The sequence below is a fragment of the Trachemys scripta genome, chromosome 24 (genome assembly GCF_013100865.1).
Source record: "Trachemys scripta elegans isolate TJP31775 chromosome 24, CAS_Tse_1.0, whole genome shotgun sequence".
NCBI lineage: Eukaryota > Metazoa > Chordata > Testudines > Emydidae > Trachemys > Trachemys scripta.
In genome coordinates, this window is record NC_048321.1 from 1015877 (window position 1) to 1024039 (window position 8163).

The following is an 8163-nucleotide window of genomic DNA, read 5'->3' on the forward strand; positions in this document are numbered from 1 at the left end:
TGGTAAGACAACTCCCACCTGTTTATGCTCTCTGTATGTGTGTATATATATCTCCTCATTATATGTTCCATTCTATATGCATCCGAAGAAGTGGGCTGTAGTCCACGAAAGCTTATGCTCTAATAAATTTGTTAGTCTCTAAGGTGCCACAAGTACTCCTGTTCTTCTTTTAGCATCTGGATCGTCCAGTGGCCCCACTGATTGTTTAGCAGGCTTCCTGCTTCTGATGTATTTAAAAAAAAAATTGCTATTACTTTTGAAGTCTTTGGCTAGCTGTTTTTCAAATTCTTGGTTTTTCTAATTATATTTTTACACTTAATTTGCCAGAGTTTATGCTCTTTTCTATTTTCCTCATTAGGATTTATCTTCCACTTTTTAAAGGATGCCATTTTGCCTCTCACTGCTTCTTTTACTTTGTTGTTTAGCCACGGTGGCTCTTTTTTGGTTCTCTTACTGTGTTTTTTTAATTTGGGGTATACATTTAAGTTGAGCCTCTATTATGGTGTCTTTAAAAAGTTTCCACGCAGCTTGCAGGGATTTTACTTTTGATGCTGTACCTTTTAATTTCTCTTTCACTAATCACCTCATTTTTGTGTAGTTCCCCTTTCTGAAATTAAATGCTACAGTGTAGGGCCGCTGTGGAAATTTCCCCATTACAGGGATGTTAAATTTAATTATATTGTGGTCACTATTACCAAGTGGTCCAGCTATATTCACCTCTTGGACCTGATCCTGTGCTCCACTTAGGACTAAATCAAGAATTGCCTCTCCTCTGGTGGGTTCCAGGACTAGCTGCTCCAAGAAGCAGTCATTTAAGGTGTCAAACCAGATTCTCGAACCAGGCAACCCCTCCCCCGCACATCTCACCTGTAGGCCGGCTCTGAGCACACCTGACCCACACAAAAGACAGCCATGGGCAGCAGAATGGGAATGTTTCAGGCAAGCAGCCTGGGGTATAGCAGAATAGCCGGATACCCAGGGGTCAGGGCACTCCCATTTCAAATCCCCACCCCTCCAGGAGAGGGTTCACAGCTGAGAATCCCAAGAGAGCTCCGAACTCCTGTTGAGGGGAGGGGCTTAGGCCTCTCGCTATTGGCAAGCTTGAGCAGCTCCCTGCTCTCGTGTTGGTTTCTGTGAGCCCCAGCCTGTACAGGGAGCCTGGCGCTCAGGCAGGCAGGCACCTGAACGCCAGGCACTGCAACACCTACGTCCCTCTTTGGATTTAGCCCTGAGTGACTCAGGTCTGGTCTATACTACCCGCCTGAATCGGCGGGTAGAAATCGACCTCTCGGGGATCGATTTATCGCATCCCGTCGGGATGCGACAATCGATCCCCGAATCGGCGCTCTAACTCCACCAGCGGAGGTGGTAGTAAGCGCCGCCGACAAAAAGCGGCAGAAGTCGATTTTGCCGCCGTCCTCACAACGGGGTAAGTAGGCTGCGATACGTCGAATTCAGCTACGCTATTCATGTAGCTGAATTTGCGTATCTTAAATCGACTCCCCGCTGTAGTGTAGATGTACCCTCAGTGCCGGTGGTGCAGTGCGGCTGTGGCTGTGCAGAGCAGGGATGCGAACGCAGCTCTCCCCATAGCAAGGGCCCTCTAACCACTGCACCCTCCTGCCTCCCCAGTGAGGGCTGCAACTGACAAGATGGACTCATGCTTGGAGGTCTCTCCCTATCACCCCAGTCTGTCTCCCCCCATCCCTGCTGCATGTGGGAGGCTGGTGGCTGCTGGGGGAGTAGGAGGGGTCTGGGCTGTAGTGCTGCTGCTACCTGGATGACGCTCAGCTCTGCAGACCCCAGTGTCTGGGGCCTGGGCAGCCTCCCTCTCCCCGGCCTGGCTGAGTCAGGGATGGATGGCGTGAGCTGGCTGAGCTGGTGTTGGGAGTGTTGGTTGGTTGGCTCCCTCAGGCACCCAGTGGCTATCTCAGATGGGGATCTGCACCCAGCCACAGGTAGCGGCAGAGGTTTGGGAGGCTGCGTGTCTCCTCTCCTGAGGCTCTGATGGGAACCTCAGAACTTGCCTATGCTTTGGCTCGTGGAGGCAGGACTCCTGTCACGTGCAAGCACATGGATAAATAAATCTAAGCTCAGTGGTGGAGGCAAGAATAGAACCCCAAAGCCTTGGGGCCCAGTCCCCTCTTCGCACCACTCAGCAACATGTCCCATGTCATGGGATCTGCGGAGAGGCGCAGCGTCCTTTAGGCTGCCTGGATCCAGTGGCCCAGCGTCCCTGTAAACCCTAAACCAAGATTCAGCATCTTTGTCCCTTAGGTCTGTTCTCACCCACAGACAGCGGCACTATTCCCCCAGCTCAGCGCTCTCCTTGGGACCTGGGCTGGCAGAGCCATCTCATTTCAGCCAGGAGTGTCCCTTCACTGAGCTGCCGGATCCCGTTCCCAGGGCGACGGGAGCAGGAGTGGGTGCGAAATGCTCTTGACTCAGCGTGGGGACGCTGCAGCCAGTGCACTGGTATAATTGGCTGGGCTAGGTGCAGAGAATTGGCACCAGCATGACAGGTGCCTTAGGAGCACCAGAGAAAGGCAGCAATGACTCAGAGCAAGCTGCCGAGCAGCAGATTCACTGCTTTTCTCTCTCCCGCCTGGGCAGGTCAGCAGGGGTGGGGGAGCAGACCCTCGGCTCTCCTGGGCTGCAGTAGGATAAGGCTAAGGATGGGGTTCTCTGCGCCCCAGCAGCAGGAGAGGACTGGAGCTGCAGCAGTAGGACACAGGCTGGCTGGCCAGCAGGCAAGGCACAGAGCCTGTGGGGAGCAGAGACTGGACAGCTGAACAGAAGGGCCAGGAGCATGGGCTGGCAACTCCCCAAAGGGCAGGGCCTGAGAATCAGCTGTTGCACCCCTGGTGCTGCAGCCTGGGAATGTGGCAGGCGCAGAGTACACATAATGGGGCTGGGGGGTGGAAGTTGCAGCCTAAGGGTGGCTCACAGTACAAACAGCCTGGGCAAGGGCTCCGGGAGAGTCCCTGTGAGGCAGCAGTGTGGGAACAGACCCCGCCCAGGGGAACCTGCAGGCCAGGACGTAGGGGAACGGGGGGCGCAGAAATGGGACAGGGGGCTCCCTACGGGGCAGGGCTGGACATATGGATGATTATGGGGGTGTGCGTAGGGGCGAGAACACAGTGTGCGCACTGTGGGGGCGCACACGAGTGAAGCAAGAAGTGGTGTCCACCCTAGAGGCCTCTGAGAACAATGGTGGAGCCCCCCGTCACGGAGTATGGGGGACTCAGGGCCCTGCACCCCCGGCTTCCTGCGATTCACCATGACTCTCAGCCAGCCAGTAAAGCAGAAGGTTTATTTAGACGACAGGAATACAGTCCAAGACAGATCTTGCAGGCACAAACAACAGAACCCCCCTCAGTTAGGTCCATCTTGGGGTCCCAGGGCACCCCAGCCCCCTTGCGAGGTCAGAGCCCCGTCTGCCTCCCAGCCATATCACCAGCCAGCTCCTGAAAAAACTCTCTCTTCAGCGACCCCTCCCACAGCCTTTGTTCAGTTTACCAGGCAAAGGTGTCACCTGGCCTCTAACCCCTTCCTGGGTTCTCATGTTACATGCTCAGGTATTCTCCATCGGTCAGTCTCCCATCCCCCAATGCAGACTATCCTAGCCACACTCCCCTGTCAGCATTTAAAGACCACAGTAAGAACAGTCCCAGTTCGTCACACCCCCCTTCCCTTTGCTGCCTGAGCTGGGCCTGCTGCCACAAGCCGGTGCTTGTTTCCGGCTGGGGTTGCCAGTGCTGGTTTAATTAATTAATTAAAGGTTCATCTTTACTCCTGGAGACTCCAGGATGATCCTGAAGACTGGCAGTCCTATTTCCGGATGGCGCTGTCTGCCTCCCCTAGGCCATGGCAGATACCATGGGACATGTGCCCAAAGGCCCCAGCCAATTTGACAGCAACCCGCAAAATCACCGAAACTCTGGCCCCTATCCCTGCTCCTCCTCTTCCCCTGAGGCCCCACACCCTGGCCAGGCCAGAAACAGGAGCCCGGCTGTGGTAGGATGACCATATTCGCTCCCCTCTCCCACCGTGAGGAGCTGGCCCAAGCTACTCACCCAAGCCCCTCCCCACCCCCTGAGCAGAGCTGGTCCACTGGGGTGACCAGATGTCTCGATTTTATAGGGACAATCCCAATTTTTGGGTCTTTTTCTTATATAGGCTCCTATTACCTCCCACCCCCTGTCCCAATTTTTCACATTTGCTGTCTGGTCACCCTATGGCCCAAGCCCCCTTGCTTCCCTATGTGGGGTTGGCCCAAGCCCCACTGCTTGCCCCCCTTCAATCCCCACCACTCACCCCCACCACCACCAAGCCCTGCCACTCATCCCCCCGAACCCCTTTTTGGCAAAACTGGGCATTTGTCCCATTTGCTCTTGCCAACTGATTATCTAGTTGGCAAGAGGCCCAACTGGGGCCAAAATAGGACATATGGTCACCCTAGGCCAGTGGTCCCCAAACTTTTTGGTCGCCCCCCCTTACCCAGACTGGATCCCGTTCCCAGGCCGAAGGGAGCAGGAGTGCGTGCGAAATGCTCTGGACTCAGCGTGGTGACGCTGCACCTGTATAATTGGCTGGGCTGGGTGCTCCCCTGGTCCAGAGCTCGGAGTGGGGGCTGGGAGCCAGGGGCCAGGAGTGGGGCTGTAGCTGCAGCTGGGGGCATGGTCAGGAGCGAAGCCATAGCTGGAGCTAGGGTGCACTCCCTCCCCATGGGGGCTGACCCAGGCCCTGCTGTGCCCTCCCAACATACTCCTCTGTGCCCCCTTAGGGGACATGCCACACATATTGGGGACCACTGCCCTAGGCTGTGGCAAGAGCCGCCCAGGGAGCCCAGGCAGCTGTGGGGAGCCCCAGATCCTCCACCTGCCCTGGGCAGCGGTTCAGGGGGGCTGAGAGCAGCCCCTGGCCCATGTCCCTGCCCTTCAGGGTGCACTGCCCCGGGCAGGTGGAGGGTTCAGGGCTCCCCAGGCAGCTCTTACCATGGCCCTGCTTCTGGCCGTGGCCTTGGGGGGGAAGGGGATGTGCCCAGGGCCCCAGTAAATCTTAATCCGCCTCTGCCCATGGGCGTGTGTTGCGGCAGAGAAGACTCCATGAAGCTCAGCTAAAGATAGGGAGCCTGAGACCTGCCCGCTCTCGCAGTGCATCCCCACGGGCTCTGCATGCTCCCCTCCCAGACGAAGGGCAGGCCTGGCTGGAGTCCAGATTGCTTGGAGGAGTCCCTGCTGGCTGAGACATGTAGAGCATTCCCAGCTACCCTGGCTATTCCAGCACAAAAGAAAGTTTTGGAGATACTCTCTCCCTCCCACCCCCCCCACCCCTCCCCCGAGTGCAACCACATATCCGCATGCACACGTTTTCGTCTCTGTGTCAGTTTTAGAGGATAAATATTGAGGGTGGGGGAATGGTCACTTTTTGCTGTTATTTTTTGTAACTGAAAGTTCGTGAGAGGTTGCAAAATGAAATCAGCTTCTGAGAAACGACACTGGTGAGGCCACATCTAGAGTATTGCATCCAGTTTTGAGCCCCCCACTACAGAAAAGATGTGGACAAATTGAAGTCCAGCGGAGGGCAACGAAAATGATCAGGGACCTGGGGCACATGATTTATGAGGAGAGGCTGAGGGAACTGAGCTTGTTTAATCTGCAGAAGAGTAGAGGGAGAGGGATTTGATAGCAGCCTTCAACTACCTGAAGGGGGGTTCCAAAGAGGATGGAGCTCGGCTGTTCTCAGTGGTAGCAGATGACAGAACAAGGAGCAATGGTCTCAAGTTGCAGTGGGGGAGGTCCAGGTTGGATATTAGGAAACACTATTTCACTAGGAGGGTTGTGAAGCACTGGAATGGGTTACCGAGGGACCTTAGAGGTTTTTAAGGTCTGGCTTGACAAAGCCCTGGCTGGGATGATTTAGTTGGGGTTGGTCCTGCTTTGAGCAGGGGGTTGGACTAGATGACCTCCTGAGGTGTCTTCCAACCCTAATCTTCTCTGATTCTATGAAGAATGGCCCTCTTTCAAAATGGCTCCGAGCTGCCATTGCTTCCAGCATGAGTGAAACCGAGCTGCATTCAGTGAAAACGGTAGCAGCATCCTGTGTTGCAAGGAAGCAGATTCAGGACCCCTGCAAAGAGCCAGCAAATGGAGGCAGTGGACATTTCTGCTTAGGGCACCTGGCATTTCGGCCTCATTGAGAACAATAGAAGATGGCAGCCCATTTTGAAATGGGGCAGCTCATGGCATTCTCTGACCAACTATAGGTCAGCCTCTGCTGAAGGAGAAACTTTCACTCTGACTAATGTCAAAAATGGCCATTGCCTCTAAAACGTGGCTGGAAACATGGTCAATGTGCAGGATTTCAGTGGGAAGCTGGAAGAGTTAGGGTTATTCTGTTCAGATCATCGCAGACAGAAAAGGTCTGACGTAGGGGTCTCAGAATTTTAGAGGATCCATTTTTAATTAGTTTTTATTCAAACTAGTTAACAGATGTCCTGGTACATTCTCAGAAAACCCATTCCACACTCAGAGCACGCACGGTCATGTTGAAGGCTAATTCGCACTTTTCATAGTAATAAAGTGGTTGAATCCCTGCTGTAAGTGCAAAACTTGGCCCAAACTGAGCTGCGGAGCCCAGACAGGCACCTCCATGATCCTGCATCTGCGCAACTTGAGGCTGGGTTTGGGTGGTGGGGATACGGACTGTTGCTAATGGTCCCTATCCTAATGTGCTGCTAATGGTCTGGCTGAGACATCCTCCTTAAAGAGCTGGCATTCCTCCACTTCCCCACCCTCCAGTTTACACCACGCCCCAGTGCAGAGCTGTGTAACCTGGGCTCTGCAAATGAATGTCACGACTTCTCTCCAAGCTGTACCATTTACAGAGTTCTCTACAAACGCCACCTGGATGCAGAAATAGCCTCCTGGAGAAAAGCCAGTGACAAGCGTCACACCACTTGCTTCCTCCCATTATCTTAGCAAACCATCGCTGTGGCACAGGGTTAGTGCGGCTGGCTCTTAGTCAGAGGGCTGAGCCTATCCAGGGAGGTAGCTGTTTCCTCTGGGTTTCCTTTGAGAACGCTTGGTGCATACGTCTCTGAGCATCTGGCTCTGACCTCTCTGACAACGTACAGGGTTGAGGGACTCTCCTACTGAGAAATTACTTGATGCACAATTCCTGCTAGGTTTCAGAGTAGCAGCCGTGTTAGTCTGTATCCGCAAAAAGAACAGGAGTACTTGTGGCACCTTAGAGACTAACCTTAGTCAGACTAACACGGCTGCTACTCTGAAACCTGTCATTATGCAAGGCACTGCATTTAGCCGTATGGAGTGGAAATCCATCAACCTCATGAAAAAACTTGTATGTTAGTCTCTAAGGTGCCACAAGTACTCCAATTCCTGCTAGGGAGAATCTGCTTGTGAGAGGTCACGAGGTGGTACGGGGCCTGTGGCTATTCAAACATAAATGCTTCTGGAAAAGCATTTAGAGTTCCTAAGGGACAATGATACAACACCCAGCACCACAGAACATATTCTAAAGCCACGGACCTATCGACAGCACCTCTTCTATGATACACGGTCCCTACCCTCCTAGCCCAGACAACCTCAATGCTCTCCTCTGTGTGGCTGTCAGTCAGGCCTTATTCCCTGTCCCATTATAACAAACAAGTCTGGGACATTTTGGGCTAGGGATTGACCCTCGCTCTGGGGACACGTTGCCCCTGCTAAGCTATGCAAAGAGGCCTGGATCTCCCAGCTCTGTGCCACCACTGCAAAACCACTGGCACAGGGGGCGTTCAGGGACAGGAGGAGACATGGCCTACAGAGTCCTGCACCCAAGCTAAGCTCTGCTGACACAACACTTAGAGAGCCTATTACTTAGGGCAGCCCTCAGGCTGCTCTAGCCTGCACCAATCTGTCCCATCTGCCTCAGCACAGGACAGGCACACAGCCTCTCCAAGGCCCCTGCGCTGATTGAGGCCCACAAGGCACTGTAGAGATTCACACGCTCTCAGATCTGTTGTGACCATCACTCTGCTCTGAATTATTCAGCAGAAGAAACCCTGAGCTCCATGACCAATGCCATCCTCACCAAACGTCCAGAGAGGGAGAGGTAGGCCCACCAGCTGAGATCTCAGCACCACCCTGATGCCATCTA